The sequence below is a fragment of the Salmo trutta genome, chromosome 29 (assembly GCF_901001165.1).
Source record: "Salmo trutta chromosome 29, fSalTru1.1, whole genome shotgun sequence".
NCBI classification, from domain to species: domain Eukaryota; kingdom Metazoa; phylum Chordata; class Actinopteri; order Salmoniformes; family Salmonidae; genus Salmo; species Salmo trutta.
The window spans coordinates 10139705-10157490 of NC_042985.1; the positions used below are offsets into that span (position 1 = coordinate 10139705).

Sequence of the window (17786 nt, forward strand, 5' to 3'; positions counted from 1 at the left end):
AATATTTTGACCACTGCTGAATATCCATTTTGAAGCCAGGCACATCTGACTTCATGACACAACATTTCATAAGGCACCATTATTGCTAAAGTTATTCATAGCTTTTAGACATGCTGTGTGTCTGTATGAGGGATCTACACTGCTCTTCTAGAAGAAATATCACGTTAACATGTTTGTAGGGCAAAACATTTGTGCAAAGTGCAAGAAACGCGTAAACCTAATTATAATCTCACAGTGTGATTTCATTTGAAACTGTTCTTCAACAATGTTTGTTATAAGAAGGTTTATATTGCACATTGTTGAAGAAAAGTTTCAAAACATGCTGCCAAATTTAAATTATGTTTATGGTAATTTTAGCACTTTGAAAATGTTGCCCTGTGTGTGGAATTGAGATCTATCTAATCCAGTAACATAACAAAAATAAGATTTTGTTCTTACAGAACTGATTTTCCTGATGTATTAGACAAAGGTTAAGTAAATAAATACAAATAAAAGCATAAAATCTTGGCTTGAAAACATGGAAGAAGAACCTTGTACTTCAAATCAACTTTGAACGTTGAAGCCCAATCATTACTGTAAGACAACAGAATGCTTGTGATCAGTCAGAGCTTGTTAGTACTACTCTAACACACACACACACACACACACACACACACACACACACACACACACAGGGTTATCGCTCATTAAACTGAGCTAGATCCTGACCTGCGTCTTACCTTTCCGTCATGAAACAGACTTAGAACATTATTAGGAGCCAAGCTGATACATCAGCGATCTGCACCCCCTAAAGACCAACAGCATCCCAAATTGCACCCTGTTCCCTATATTGTGCACTACTTTTGACCAGGACCCATAGGGTGCATAGGTTCTGGTCAAAAGTAGTGTACTATTTAGGGAACAGGGTGCTATTTGGGATGGAGACTAAGAAGAACTGTAGAGACAGAGGAAGATAAGGCTGAGAAACGAGGTAAAACTGTCAATTTGAGTGTACTTTGGGATTGGAGATTTGATATTCTAGGTAAATCGTTCTGAAAACTTGTAATGACAATGCAGCAGGAAGATCAGATAGACCAAGGCATTGTAATTGGGGAGATAAGAACAGACCAAGGCATTGTAATTGGGGAGATAAGAACAGACCAAGGCATTGTAATTGGGGAGATAAGAACAGACCAAGGCATTGTAATTAGGGCGATAAGAACAGACCAAGGCATTGTAATTAGAGGTCAACCGATTATGATTTTTCAACGCCGATACCGATTATTTGAGGACCAGAAAAGCCGATAGCGATTAATCAGACAATTTATTTATTTGTATGACAAATAAATAAATGACAATTACAACAATACTGAATGAACACTTATTTTAACTTAATATAATACATCAATAAAATCAATTTAGCCTCAAGTAAATAGTGAAACATGTTCCATTTGGTTTAAATAATGCAAAAACAAAGTGTTGGAGAAGAAAGTAAAAGTGCAATATGTGCCATGTAAAAAAGCTAACGTTTAAATTCCTTGCTCAGAACATGAGAACATATGAAAGCTGGTGGTTCCTTTTAACATGACTCTTCAATATTCCCAGGTAAGAAGTTTTAGGTTGTAGTTATTATAGGAATTATAGGACTATTTCTCTCTATACGATTTGTATTTCATATATTACATATATTACATATATTACATATATATATATATATATATATATTGCCTATTGGATGTTCTTATAGGCACTTTAGTATTGCCAGTGTAACAGTATAGCTTCCGTCCCTCTCCTCGCTCATACCTGGGCTTGAACCAGGAACACATCGACAACAGCCACCCTCGAAGCAGCGTTACCCATGCAGAGCAAGGGGAACTACTACTGCAAGTCTCAGAGCGAGTGACGTTTGAAACACTATTAGCGTGCACCCGGCTAACTAGCTAGCCATTTCACATCGGTTACACCAGCCTAATCTTGGGAGTTGACAGGCTTGAAGTCATAAACAGCGCAATGCATTGCGAAGGGCTGCTGGCAAACGCACGAAAGTGCTGTTTGAATGAACGCATACGAGCCTGCTGCTGCCTACCATCGCTCAGTCAGACTGCTCTATCAAATCATAGACTTAATTATAACATAATAACACAGAAATACGAGCCTTAGGTCATTAATATGGTCGAATCCGGAAACTATCATCTCGAAAACAAAACGTTTTTCCTGTCAGTGAAATACGGAACCATTCCGTATTTTATCTAACGGGTGGCATCCCTAAGTCTAAATATTCCTGTTACATTGCACAACCTTCAATGTTATGTCATAATTACGTAAAATTCTGGCAAATTAGTTCGCAACGAGCCAGGCGGCCCAAACTGTTGCATATACACTGACTCTGCGTGCAATGAACGCAAAATGACACAATTTCACCTGGTTAATATTGCCTGCTAACCTGGATTTCCTTTAGCTAAATATGCAGGTTTAAAAATATATACTTCTGTGTATTGATTTTAAGAAAGGCATTGATGTTTATGGTTAGGTACAGTCGTGCAACGATTGTGCTTTTTTTTTGCAAATGCGCTTTTGTTAAATCATCCCCCGTTTTGCGAAGTCGGCTGTCTTTGTTAGGAAGAAATAGTCTTCACAGTTCGCAACGAGCCAGGCGGCCCAAACTGCTGCATATACCCTGACTCTGTTTGCAAGAGAAGTGACACATTTTCCCTAGTTAAAATAAATTCATGTTAGCAGGCAATATTAACTAAATATGCAGGTTTAAAAATATATACTTGTGTATTGATTTTAAGAAAGGCATTGATGTTTATGGTTGGAGCAATGTGTACCTAAGTGATTATATGCAACGCAGGACAGGCTAGATAAACTAGTAATATCATCAACCATGTGTAGTTAACTAGTGATTATGATTGATTGATTGATTGTTTATAAGATAAGTTTAATGCTAGCTAGCAACTTACCTTGGCTTCTTACTGCATTTGCGTAACAGGCAGGCTCCTCGTGGAGTGCAATGTAAAGCAGGTGGTTAGAGCGTTGGACTAGTTAACTGTAAGGTTGCAAGATTGAATCCCCGAGCTGACAAGGTCAAAATCTGTCATTCTGCCCCTGAACAAGGCAGTTAACCCACCGTTCCTAGGCCGTCATTGAAAATAAGAATGTCTTCTTAACTGACTTGCCTAGTTGTAATTAGGGCGATAAAAACAGACCAAGGCATTGCAATTAGGGAGATAAGAATAGACCAAGCCATTATCAATTAGGGAGATAAGAATAGACAATATAGACCACATTTCAGCAAGAGTGCATTCTGACACGAACAAATTGTGCATGTGGATTGTACTGTGTATGAATCAATGTATATACCGGTATGCTGATTTATATACTGATGCATAAATGGAACAGTATTGTACCTTTCTTTTGTTTGTTATTTGTGATCAATTGTATTGATTTACAATAAGAAAAACAGGTAAGAACATAATACACAAAAACTTAACAAAAATACCTATACATTTTAAATAAATTAATACCCTACGCAGAACGCAATACAAGAATTAGCTATGCAAAATGGTGGTCAATTGTAGTTGCGTAGCAAAAACACGTGAGCACTAGACTCAGCCAAGGGCAGATTATTGTTGGAGCGGATGATTGGGGGGCCTGGAACATAATTATAATACATTTGTACAAATTGACCCCAACTAAGCCCAGAAATAAATTTGATTTGAAAATAACAATCATTACATACCTTGATTACATTAAGACACAATCACATACATCTCTTTTTTCATTCGTATGAATACTTGGGAACAGATTTTTTTACTAAACTTTGACAAAAACAATCAGTCTTGGCACGCGGGCCGCCTCTTGACGACATCTGCCGTAAGGTATAAATTAGGCTTAAAAGAGAAGCCCATTGTATTACAGCAATAAAAATGGTCTATTTAGAGAGTAGAGCCATTAACACAGAGAGAGAAAAGCCAGGCATATGTGCATTGGCCTGACTTACCTGATGTCAAGGTTAGAGAGCACACTACTGCCACTTTAACTTCCTCCACAGGTGGATATAAAAGCTTTAATACCTTTTGCCTTGTCGGAGGCCAAACCTTTGGCTTTATTAATTGAAGCCAGTAGTACCCGTAAAAAATCATTACAGCCAGATAAAAATACATGTTTCTTTTCACTCAGCCTTGATTTAACAGGAGAACAGAGTTTGCTCGGCTTTTCTCCACGCCTCAGAAACCAGCTGGTTTCACTAAGGCTTCAGGATGGAGTTCTGTCTGAGGAGAAGTGCCGCAGTCTGAACAAGCTCTCCTCTCTTTGTCAATATCTTGCAAATCTGTTACATGTGCAGTGAAGCTAAACGTGGTCAGTCTGTGGGTCTGTCTGTCTGCCTACCTAGGCTTCTGGTCAAAAGTAGTGCACTATTTAGGAATAGGGTGCCATTTTAATGGTATCATCAGTGTCTTTCATTGTCTGTCTATCTCTCTATATTACAATGATGAGTGTCTTACATTGGATTTGTACCTTTGAAATGTGGAGCATTTAATTACACAGCTAATGACAATGGCAGGGATTAGAATTCAAGCTGTGAAGCAGAAGACAGTTGTGTCAGCCATTAAGATGTCTCCCCCTGTCTGTTTTAGGCTTTCTGTTTTGACTTCTCTTTTCCCTGGGGTCCAGCCCCGTGCAGCTGGCCTGACTGTACGTCTCAGGAAGCACACACACACACACACACACACACACACACACACACACACACCTTCTACTCCCCAAAATTGTTAGTGAGCCCACTCCCTTGGCTGAGAAGCAACCCCACACATGAATGGTCTCAGGATGCTTCACAGGACTGATGGTAGCGCTCACCTTGTCTTCTCCGGACAAGGTTCTTTCCGGATGCCCCAAACAATCGGAAATGGGATTCAGAGAAAATGACTTTACCCCAGTCCTCAGCAGTCCAATCCATGTACTTTTTTTGCAGAATATCAGTCAGTCCCTTATCTTTTTCCTGGAGAGAAGTGGCTTCTTTGCTGCCCTTCTTGACACCAGGCCATCCTCCAAAAGTCTTCGCCTCACTGTGCGTGCAGATGCACTCACACCTGCCTGCTGCCATTCCTGAGCAAGCTCTGTACTGGTGGTGCCCTGATCCCACAGCTGAATCAACTTTAGGAGATGGTCCTGGCGCTTGTTGGACTTTCTTGGGCGTCCTGAAGCCTTTTTCACAACAATTGAACCGCTCTCCTTGAAGTTCTTGATGATCCGATAAATAGTTGATTTAGATGCAATCTTACTGGCAGCAATATCCTTGCCTGTGAAGCCCTTTTTGTGCAAAGCAATGATGACGGCACGTGTTTCCTTGCAGGTAACCATGGTTGACAGAGGAAGAACAATGAATCCAAGCACCACCCTCCTTTTGAACCTTCCAGTCTGTTATTCGAACTCAATCAGCATGACAGAGTGATCTCCAGCCTTGTCCTCGTCAACACTCACACCTGTGTTAACGAGAGAATCACTGACATGACTTTGCAATTAATTGCAATTCATCTGATCACTCTTCATAACATTCTGGAGTATATGCAAATTGCCATCATACAAACTGAGTCAGCAGACTTTGAAAATTAATATTTGTGTCCTTCTCAAAACATTTGGCCACGACTGTACATATCAGGTAGTCTAGCGGCAGGTAGCCCAGCGGTTAAGAGGTTTGTCCAGTAACCGCAATGTTGCTGGTTCGAATCCCTGAGCTGACTATGTGTAAGTTCTGCCAATGTGCCCTTGAGCTAGGCACTTAACCCTAATTGCTCTGGATAAGAGTGTCTGCAAAATTACAAAAATGTACCATACATTCTTTTTGACTTGTACTGCAATATTGAGTGAGCAAGCACACAAGCATTGTGCTTCAACTTTTACTGTGTAGGTGACAAATAAAATGTGATTTGATTTGACATCGATTTGCCATCATGTCATTTAAAAATTACATAAACCCTAGGCTAGCTCATAATCCACTATAGTTTGGGTTGAAAACTATAATGGTAGACAAATAGGGAAGCCAACACCCATTTGTAGTAGGGGTGGCCAAGCCTGCTGCATAGAGAGCTACTGTGTGTGCAGGTTTCTTCTCCTGCCCTATACACAAACATGAGACTAATAAGCTACTGATACAGTACGTAGAGTCAGCTGTGTTAGAGTTGACAGGCAGCTACAGTTCTGTAGAACGCTACGGGAAAAAACTAGAAAAACTTGAAAAAAAGACTAGAAACAAATAAAATCGATTTAGACATTACAGGCCAGGCTCCACTCAATGAAAACACAAGAAGAATGAAGACCCTTTCTTGCAGTCAAATGACCAAATCGCCCTTTAGTGCTCTTTCTATCGTAGCCTGATACTGTAGAAATTCTCACACTTACTTTTTTTACTTTATTTATTATCTCCATTGCTTCTGTGACATACAAATACAAGAACAGTTGCGCTCTCTTTGCCCATGCCTGTATCCCAAATGTGCACTACATTTGACTGTGGTCTGTGGTCAAAAGTAGTGCACTAAATAGGGAAAAGGGTGCCTTTTGTGACTCAGTCCATGTCTGTTCTGTATGTTTAAAACAGAACATGAGAGAGATAGACATACAGTACAATACCTGACCATTCTGTTGATGAACTATGTAGGGGACTCAGCCAACAAATAGAAAACGTTGCTCACCGTGTACAGAAACACGTTACCTCAGAATGCAGATGTTTCTTTATAAAAAGTAAAACGTGTAATAATAAAAGTAATAATAGATACACAATGAGTAATGATGATTTGTCTATATACAAGAGGTACCAGTACTGAGTTGATGTTAACTTGTCTATATACAAGAGGTACCAGTACTGAGTTGATGTGCAGGGGTATGAGGTAATAACTTGTCTATATACAAGAGGTACCAGTACTGAGTTGATGTGCAGGGGTATGAGGTAATAACTTGTCTATATACAAGAGGTATCAGTACTGAGTTGATGTGCAGGGGTATGAGGTAATAACTTGTCTATATACACAGGTATCAGTACTGAGTTGATGTGCAGGGGTATGAGGTAATAACTTGTCTATATACACAGGTACCAGTACTGAGTTGATGTGCAGGGGTATGAGGTAATAACTTGTCTATATACAAGAGGTACCAGTACTGAGTTGATGTGCAGGGGTATGAGGTAATAACTTGTCTATATACACAGGTACCAGTACTGAGTTGATGTGCAGGGGTATGAGGTAATAACTTGTCTATATACAAGAGGTACCAGTACTGAGTTGATGTGCAGGGGTATGAGGTAATAACTTGTCTATATACAAGAACTATCAGTACTGAGTTGATGTGCAGGGGTATGAGGTAATAACTTGTCTATATACAAGAGGTATCAGTACTGAGTTGATGTGCAGGGGTATGAGGTAATTGAGGTAGATAGGTACATATAACGAGGAATAAAGTGACAAATAATAAACAGTAGCAGCAGCGTATGTGATGCGTCAAAAAATAATTGTGCAAAAAAGGGTCTTATGGCTTGAGGGTAGAAGCTGTTCAGGGTCCTGTTGGTTCCAGACTTGGTGTATCGGTACCACTTGACATGCAGTAGCAGAGAGAACAGTCTATGACTTGGGTGGCTGGAGACTTTGACAATTTTAGGGCCTTCCTCTGACACTGCCTGCTATAGAGATCCTGGATGGCAGGGAGCTCTGCCCTAGTGATGTACTGGGCCGTACGCACTACCCTCTGTAGCACCTTGCGGTCGGATGCCAAGCAGTTGCCATAATATAAATATTTCTTAGGGCTAGGCCCCTTTTTTCTCCATTTCCGCCTGAATGACGTGCCCAAAGTAAACTGCCTGTTGCTCAGGCCCTGAAGCCAGGATATGCATATAATTGGTACCATTGGAAAGAAAACATTTTGACATTTGTAGAAATGTTAAAATAATGTAGGAGAATATAACACAATAGATATGGTAGGAGAAAATCCAAAGAAAAGATCATATTGAAAATTAGCTCCCTGGACGCAATTCCTATGGCTTCCAAGGAGTCTATGTTCAAGGTTTCAGGCTTGTAACTTTAAAAACGAATAAGAAATATCAGTTTTAGTACAGGGACACAGTCTTGGAAATTCGTGTTTGCTCGTGCCATGAAGACAGGACACACCTGCTACAATCGGTTTCCTATTGAACATACTTCTTTCCGAAGGAAATATTATAGTTTGATTACATTTTAGGCTATCTGATGAGAAAATAGAAATGTATTTGACTTGTTGAAACAAAGTTTACGGGTAGATTTTTGGATTCCTTTCTCTGCATGTTGAATGAGTGGATTAGACAAATCGATGGCGCCAACTAAACTGACTTTTTGGGATATAAAGAAGGATTTTATCTAACAAAACGACACTACATGTTATAGCTGGGACCCTTTGGATGACTAATCAGAGGAAGATTTTCAAAAAGTAAGTGAATATTTAATCGTTATTTGTGAATGTATGAAACCTGTGCCGGTGGAAAAATATTTTGATGTGGGGCGCCGTCCTCAAACAATCGCATGGCATGTTTCGCTGTAATAGCTATTGTAAATCGGACAGTGCAGTTAGATTAACAAGAATTTAAGCTTTCAGCTGATATAAGACACATGTACCTAAATGTTTAATATTCATAATTTTTATGATTATTTATTTGAATTGCGCACCCTCCAGTTTCACCCTAACCCTAACCCAAACAGGGTGATGCAGCCAGTCAAGATAATCTCAATGGTTCAGTTGTAAAACTTTTTGAGGATCTGAGGACCCATGCCAAATCCTTTCAGCCTCCTGTCGTGCCCTCTTCACGACTGAGTTGGTGTGTTTGGACCATGATGGATCCTTAGTGATGTGGACACCAAGGAACTTGAAGCTCTCAACCTGCTCCTGTCAATGTGAATGGGGGTGTGCTCGACTCTCTGTTTCCTGTAGTCCACGATCAGCTCCTTTGTCTTGCTGACGTTGAGGGAGAGGTTGTTGTCCTGGCACCACACTGCCAGTTCTCTGACCTCCTCCCTATAGGCTGAATCATCGTTGGCGGTGATCAGGTCTACCACCGTCGTGTCGTCGGCAAACTTAATGATGGTGTTGGAGTCGTGGTTGAACAGGAAGTACAGAAGGGCACTAAGCACACACCCCTGAGGGGCCCGGTGTTAAGGGTTACTGTGGTGAATGTGTTGTTGCCTACCCTCACCCCCTGGGGGCATCCTGTCAGGAAGTCAAGGATCCAGTTGCAGAGGTAGGTGTTCAGTCCCAGGGTCCTTAGCTTAGTGATGAGCTTAGAGGGCACTATGGTTTTGAACGCTGAACTGTAGTCAATGAACAGCATTCTCACGTAGGTGTTCCTTATGCCCAAGTGGGAAAGAGCAGTGCGGATTGCAACAGAGATTTCATCATCTGTGGATCTGTTGGGGAGGTATACGAATTGGAGTGGGTCCAGGGTGTCTGGGATGATGGTGTTGATGTGAGCCATGACCAGCCTTTAAAATCATTTCATTGCTACATATGTGAGTGCTATGGAGCGAAAGTCATTTAGATAGGTTACCTTGCCATTCTTGGGTACAGGGACTTTGGTGGTCTGCTTGAAACATGTAGGTATTACACACTGGGTCAGGAAGAGTTTGAAAAAGGACACCTAACTCAATAAAGTAAGCCTATATAGTCTGTTTGTGTGTGTGTGTGTGTGTGTGTGTGTGTGTGTGTAAGTGCGTGCACACATGAGCATGTGCTACAATTGTTTCTTTGTTTGTTTGTTTGTTTGTTTGTTTGTGTGTGTGTGTGTACACCTGCGTCGAGGTTAGTCTATATTTAACCTGTATATTTTCTCAGCTGTTTCCATGGTACTTCATCACAGCTAATGACTGTTGACTCCTATCACCACCTCACTCCATCACAGCACAAGTAGACCAGTGGAGGAAATGTCGGATCTGTTGACGTCAGGTGACAACAACAACATGAATCATTCATTAATTACAAGAGATCATTCTGGGAATAGACTTTAGAGGGTGGTGAGTTTCTTTGAAAGCTTTGTAGCGAACATTGTATTCTCATACCTCTATTAAAGGCCCAATCCTTAATTTGAAAGGAAGGAAATCCATAACTTTTTCAGTTTAACTTGCAAGACAACAAACAGTATGTTGGGGCCTATTTATACTCTTCAAAAATCTATGGTATACTATACATAAATGTTCAAATTACCAAAAATGTCTGTAAATATCACATATTTCATCTTTAAATAATGACCAAACAATGGGTACCCTTCTGATCTTCTCAGTTGAACCATGCCTTAGCTGGAACTGATTGTGCCCAGTGGCTGGGATTGGGACTACTGCTGCAAATGCTGTTGGGAATGCTGTTGGGAATGGTCGGATGAACTGCAATGACCCGAGGGTCTCAATTCTAGATTCTCTACTTGGACTCATCTCTGAGTAGGAAGAGCAGCAGTGAAGACTATGAAAGAGAAAGGGTGTTTTATGTATTTGATACCATTGCACTATTTCGCACCAGCCGTTACTATGAGCCCGTCCTCCCCAATTAAGGTGCCACCAACCACCTGTGCTGTTAATATTCAAGCCTTCATGAGTAGAAGCAGAGACTGATGTGAACTCTTTCCTGTAAGAATTTTCATATTGCAAAAGATGTACGTTTTCTAGCTTATGAGTGTGCATCTTGCATACATGAGGTAAAATAGTGCTGGCGGCTTTGGATAGAGGATGCTGCATGTTGTTATTGTTGTGGTTGTCTGAAGCAAAGAGAACATCATAATAGTGGATTTATCCTGCTAAGACTGTGTGGGCTAAGCAATGCAGAGCTGATTGGAAAACATTAAAAAATGATGTCTGCCACATGGTACTGTAATCCAGTCTAAGCAGTCTTGTTTTCCAGGATAAATAAGAATAACTAGATTATATTTATATGTTTTTAGTTGAAATTTGCGAAACTTGCAGATTCATTTAACAATCTGTAAATGTGACTTTTATGAGAATGTTTCTCCTTGTCATTTCACAGGAACATTTGCGTTAATCGGAAACCTGTAGTTTACAGACGACTGAGATTTAAAAAATGGGGAATATTGACATACGATGGCCCTAGGGGCCAGTAGTGCACTAAATAGGAAGTAGGGTGACATTTTGGAGGCAGACTAAGACACCTCCAGTGATTTTCCTTATAGAAGAGCCAGCAGGTCCAAGATTGCCAGCAGGTCTGTCACTACTCGTGTGCAGGTGAGTTGCTCCTTAAGATTGAGAGTCAGACTTAAAATTTGCATCACATTCAAGCATATGTAGAAATACAGTATGAATTGTTGAATTAGTGCTGTCAGAAAATACATACATTTACATTTATTTTCATCGTCAATTATACACAAGGTCCAACCAAAACTTGACTTCTGCTTTTAGCCCAACCCCTCTGAATCAGAGAGGTGCAGGAGTCATTTAACCCAACCCCTCTGAATCAGAGAGGTGCAGGAGTCATTTAACCCAACCCCTCTGAATCAGAGAGGTGCAGGAGTCATTTAACCCAACCCCTCTGAATCAGAGAGGTGCCGGTGAGCTGCTACATTGGGGGCCCGGGGAGAACATAGTGAAATGGGGGATTGACAAGGTGGACTCAGATCACCCAATAGTTGTGTATATTAAAAATATGTTTTAGGTAGATATATAGTTAAACCTATTTAGTTTATATCTACAGTATTTAGAAGCTGCATTATGTAGCTTTGTGTGTAACCTGAATTCTAAAATAAATGTTAGTTGTAGATTTGCCATTCTGATTGAAAGCAAGTGGTAGATCTGTTCTATGCGCGCTATTTCTGTTCTACCTGCGCTTCCCCTCCTTAAAAAAGTTTAGTTTTTGCTTGTTGAAAATATATTTGTAAGTGGTTTACATGGTACAATGATTCTCTACACTATACATTGCTTGTTTTGTACATAAACTGAAATTAGGCTAACATTTCAGAATTTTAGCAACCAAATAAGAGTGGAGCAATTTCTATATAATATGCCTTTAAAAATAATTGGGGTTTCGGCATACTCAGTTCGTAGTTTATTTAGCCTTTTGAATATTATTTTAGTGCGCTGTTGTAACATGCCTTAGCATCGGCTGCCCCAGCAACTAATGACACCAAGCCAAAGATGAATTCCTCTCCTTTCCCCCCCAGGTGTGCAACTTCCTCTACACTGTACAGGCTCAGCCTGACTTCACTCTGGATGGCCGCTTTGTCCGCCAGGCTGAGGAGATCGCAGATGCAATAGAAAACAAGGCAGCGCATTTATCTGAGAAGATGGTGCTTGGCTATGGCACCCATGTGATAACCAGCATCGATGCAGGTGCCTCCTTAGTGCAAGAGGACTATCTTAGTGCCAAATACGTGTCCACGACAGACAAGTTCTCTGTCAAGGCATTGGCAGGTCCAAACTTCTTTGATAAACTCAAGTTTGACATTGGCAGCAAGGGTGCACAAGAGACATCTGACTCACTCAGTTATCAGGGCAACATCACCTACTTCATGGTGGGGCACCCTTCTACCCGGGCATCACTCTGCAGAAATAGCAGTAGAGCACCAAGAACAACCTGGTAGGCATCAACCAGTAGTGCCAGTGCACTACTTCCTCAACCGGTTGACCTTGCCTGATCCTCCTGAACCAACAGTAGGCAAACTGTCACTGTTTGTGAGTGAAGCCATACATAGCCATTATACCATCAACACCCGCCCGGCTGTGTCAACCCAGACTCCACGAACTTCAACTTCCAAGCCAATGTGGAAGACAACTGCTGCAAGGGTCCGGCCACCAACCTCACCTTTTGTGGCGTGTTTCAGCAGTGCGCCAAGCTCACTGACGATGCAGACCCAATCTGCCAGAACCTGTCTCAGATGAACCCCGACACAGGCTCTTACTCATGTCGTGATCCCCACACCCTGTTGCGTGGTGAGGTATTAAATCAGTACAATAACAAGATTGAGTGCTACGACATTTGCAATGAGTGTAACTGTTTTTTGGGGATGTTTTGCGATAAATGCTGCGACAGAGTGCGTGTAGACGTCTTCCATGTCCGCTCCGCTCGCATTGACAGCTATTGGTGCTCCACCAATGAGGTGACCACAGAGCCTCTATAGCCCATCTCTACTGAACCCTCTGACCAAAACCAAGAGCTGTCCCCTGAACTACTTGCAGATTAATTTTCTGTCCAACGGCCTGATTATCTGCCTGAGCAAAGCACTTTGAGAACATGACTTTAAATAGAACCATGAGTAAAACTGTAGGAAACTTTATGCTGAAGTGCTGAAATTCCCACAAAAGAAAGTTGTTTAATGTTCTCTGAACTATTTTACAACATTCCCATGTCAAACCAGTTGGAGAATGTTTCTATGACATTACCAAAAATGTAATTAAATGTAACCATGTGTGAACTTTTAGGAAAGGTTATGTTGAAGTAATGAAAAATCAATAAAATATAGATTTTTTTATGTTCCTTAAACGTGCTGAGAATGTTCCAAAGCCAAGCAACTATCATGCACCATTCCCAGAATGTTTTGGGAAGGTTGTATGCAAGATAACCATAGGACTAAAAACGCTCTCACCAAGCTCTCAGAACGTTTTATGCTAGCTGGGATTAGAGTAAAACAAGATTATATATTTGGGGTTCTGATGGGGTATGACAATTGGACTAAGCTCATGAGGCATTTATAAGTTATATTCTTCCAGAATCAAATTGGTACATTTCAGTATTTTGTAAGTCCAAAAATGTGCATGTAGCAACTGCAAATGTGTGTTGCAAATGATGAGGAATCACCAATCATGATGATGTATCGCTACAGAATGTGGCTGTACATCAAATACATGTTTTCTTGGTCACATACACATGTTTAGAAGATGTTATTGTGAGTGTAGTGAAATGCTTGCATCAAATGTTGTAATGGTAAAACGTTTGATATCATTTTTGCCTGACACAATCACTTTGCCTAATCATATTTATTGACTAATATGTTGGCATGCATAACCTTTATTTATCACATTTTGTTGGTTGTTAAAAGCTGAATTTTCACAACATTGCTGTTATCAACACACTCGTCGTCACTCCCGTTTAACAACTCTAAATCACTTTAGCATAGTAGGCATCAAGTAACTTGCCTATGATGTTGCATACAACACGGCATACAACGTTTTGAAAGGTCTCTCATTTTCATCAAACACTATCAAAGTTAACATAACCACTATAGATGCCTTCCATTGCACAATTTATAGGCATGCCCAATTTAGAGATTTTTTTAACATTGTGATATTTTGCTTTCAAAATGGATAACTTGAAATAACATGACGTAGTTAATTAAATAATCTAAGGAAAAACATGCTTATTTATTAGCCTAGTGGTTATAAGTATTTAGGCATATCATGCCTTGTGAAATTGTCATAAGTGCAAGAGATACTCATACTGTTACATGTAGGTCTAGATTTTTTATGGATTAATGAAATATCAAAACATTATTTTAACAACTCAAATGCAGTTGCATGTGATGAAGGAACCACTGACTCACTGCATTTTTCTATTATCAAGACACCTGCTGGTAACTCTTAAGTGGTTAGGACAGCTCATGTGGTGTCCTAAATCTGTCGGTTAGGAGTGACTCTTAAGACTAAAGAGTAGGAGTAAAATGTCTCTATTGTCAGCACATACGACCAATGTTCTTCTCTGAAACGTTTTGTGGATACAGGCCCAGGAAGCTAAACCAGCATATGAAATATTGTGTATAAATGCAAATCTGGACTAATGCCGAATAACTCATGCTCAGATACCTGAACACACTTAACTTCTCTAGGGGTAGGGGGCAGTATTTTCACGGCGGGATGAAAAACGTACCCAAATTAAAAACGGCCTACTACTCGGGCCCAGGAACGAGAATATGCATATTATTAGTAGATTTGGATAGAAAACACTCTGAAGTTTCTAAAACTGTTTGAATGATGTCTGTGAGTATAACAGAACTCATATGGCAGGCAAAAACCTGAGAAAAATCTAACCAGGAAGTGGGAAATCTGGTGCTTGTAGTCCTTTCAAGTCATTGCCTATCCAACACACAGTGACTTAGGGTTCATTTTGCACTTCCTAAGGCTTCCACTAGATGTCAACAGTCTTTAGAACCTAGTTTCAGGCTTTTGCAGTGAACAGAGAGCGAACAAGAAGGCCGGGAAGTTGGTGACTCAGGAAAGGACATGAGTTCATTGGCGCGCATTCACGTGATGAGGTAGCTGTGTTCCAAAACGTTTTTCAAAACATTGGAATCGTCCGGTTGGAATATTATTGAAGTTTTATGTTAAAAAGGCCCTAAAGATTGATGCAACAAACGTAAATATAACTTTTTTTTAAACTTTTCGTTGTGAACTTTTGGGTGCGCTTCCTACATTTGGAATAGCTTACTGAACGTGCAAACAACAAGGAGGTATTTGGACATAAATTATGGACTTTATCGAACAAAACAACATTTATTGTGGACCTGGGGGCCCTGGAAGTGCCTTCTGATGAAGATCATCAAAGGTAAGTGAATATTTATAATACTATTTATGATTTTAGATGACTCAAATGGCGGGTATCTGTATTGCCTAGTGTATGTTTCTGAGCGCCGTACTCAGATTATTGCAAAGTGTGCTTTCCCCGTGAAGCTTTTTGAAATCTGTCACAGCGGTTGCATAAAGGAGATGGTTATCTAAAATTCTTTGAATAACAGTTTAATATTTTATCAACGTTTATGATGAGTATTTTTCTAAATTGTTGTGCTGATTCACCGGCAGTATTGGAGGCAAAATATTTTCTGAACATCACACACCAATGTAAAATGCTGTTTTTGGATACAAATATGAACTTTATCGAACAAAACATACATGTATTGTCTAACATTGAGTCCTAGGAGTGTCATCTGATGAAGATTGTCAAAGGTTAGTGCTTAATTTTAGCTGAAATTCTGGTATTTGTGACCCCTCTCCTGCTTGGAAAATGGCTGTGTGTTTTTTCTTGTGTTGTAACTGTCCTAACATAATCTTACTTTATGCTTTCGCCGTAAAGCCTTTTTGAAATCGGACAATGAGGTTACATTAAGGAGAAGTGTACCTTTAAAATGGTGTAAAATAGTCGTATGTTTGAGAACTTTGAATTATGACATTTTGTTGTCCCACCTCCCCAAGAGAGGTTAAAATGTATAAGATAGAGGATAGAGAGCTTTTTTAATGCTGAGAACAGAATGTATATGTTTTTAAATAACATTCTTAGAACGTTTTTGAACAGCATGACTTTAAATAGAACCATGAGGAAACCTGCAGAAAATGTTATGCCGAAGTACTGAAATTCCCCCAGAAAAACATTGTTTCCTAATGTTTCCTGAATGTTCTGAGAACATTACTTTAAATAGAACCATGAGGAAACCAGTAGAAAAACTTATGCTGAAGTACTGAAATTCCCACCTAAGAAACATATGGTTCTCAGAACGTTATGTGCTAGCTGGGTATCCTGCACCCTTCCCAGAACATTGTGGGAGGTTGTATGCAATATAACCATAGGACAACCATGCTCTCACCAAGCGCTAAGAATTATATGGCTCTCAGAACATTATGTGCTTGCTGGGTAACTGAATCACTCACACATTGCTCCAGCAGTCATCTTTTCATTGTGAATTGAGCTAAACTGACAAAGTCTTATCATTGTCCAAAAATAATATTAGAGACGAAATTTACTGGGGAGAGGGGCTGGTCCAACTAAAGGTGCCATCAAAAAAAATATGACAGCCTGTTGCAGACAATAATTATATCAAATATATGCACACAAAAAAAATCCACCAACAGGTTTCTGTGCCAATGCACCACACAACCAATAAACAAAAGATACCGACTTCGTGCACTTCAATATCATGGTTGGCGTTTTCAACACCACAATAAATAGAGTATGTCAATCTCAACAAACAGAAAACACATCCTTCCCTACCTTGTCTTTAAACTTTTTGGTGTTTTTTAACAGATGTCTCTTTCCATTCATCAAATTGCCGTTGTACAGTTTGGATTGATTGATCAATTGATTGATTTTATTTTACAGTAAAAAATATATATACCGTGCATTCAAAAAGTATTCAGACCCCTTGACTTTATCCGCATTTGTTACTTTACAGCCTTATTCTAAAATTGATTAAATAAATAAAAATCTACACACAATACACCATAATGACAAAGCAACATTTTCTTGCAAATTTATACAAAATTAAAAACAGAAATAACTTATTTACACTGTTTATGACTGGGATTGCACAATAAAGTCGGGGACTTATTTTCATTGTGGTCACTATTTGCTGCAGCATATGCTACAGTAATGTAAGGACTAAATGGCCTCTAATTTACACATCTCCATGTGGCTTTGGGTGTCACCTCAATGTAGTTATTATCCTTATATGTAGCTAATGAATGATGGCCTGCGCGTAAGGTTCCAACTTATAGCCTGTTTCTTGTGCAATACGCACCATGCACTCCGTTGGCCCCTCTACTTCAAAAACGCTTCTTAGCTCTTGGACTCCCAGGAAAATCTTGACTAGAATAGCTTGCTGGAATAATTCATTTTTAGCATTTCTTATACATTATTGGAAGCTGGATGGATGCAAGCTCTTGTTGGCTGAATGTTAAATACAGCAGCCAATAGAACTCACGGCCACAGGCTGGGGAGTTTGAAAGAAGAGAGAACTCGGGGTGGCTGTAGGCTATAGCAGTTATTTGTTCAGACCCGTAACCAGCCAATCTTCATGAAGAGAAAAGAAAGCCATC

General features: G+C 39.9%; 1 pseudogene; it reads left to right on the forward strand.

Annotated features, from left to right (window-relative positions):
* Positions 1 to 10673: 10673 nt before the first annotated feature.
* On the forward strand, positions 10674 to 13276 carry LOC115167461 (macrophage-expressed gene 1 protein-like; annotated as a pseudogene).
* Positions 13277 to 17786: the final 4510 nt, after the last annotated feature.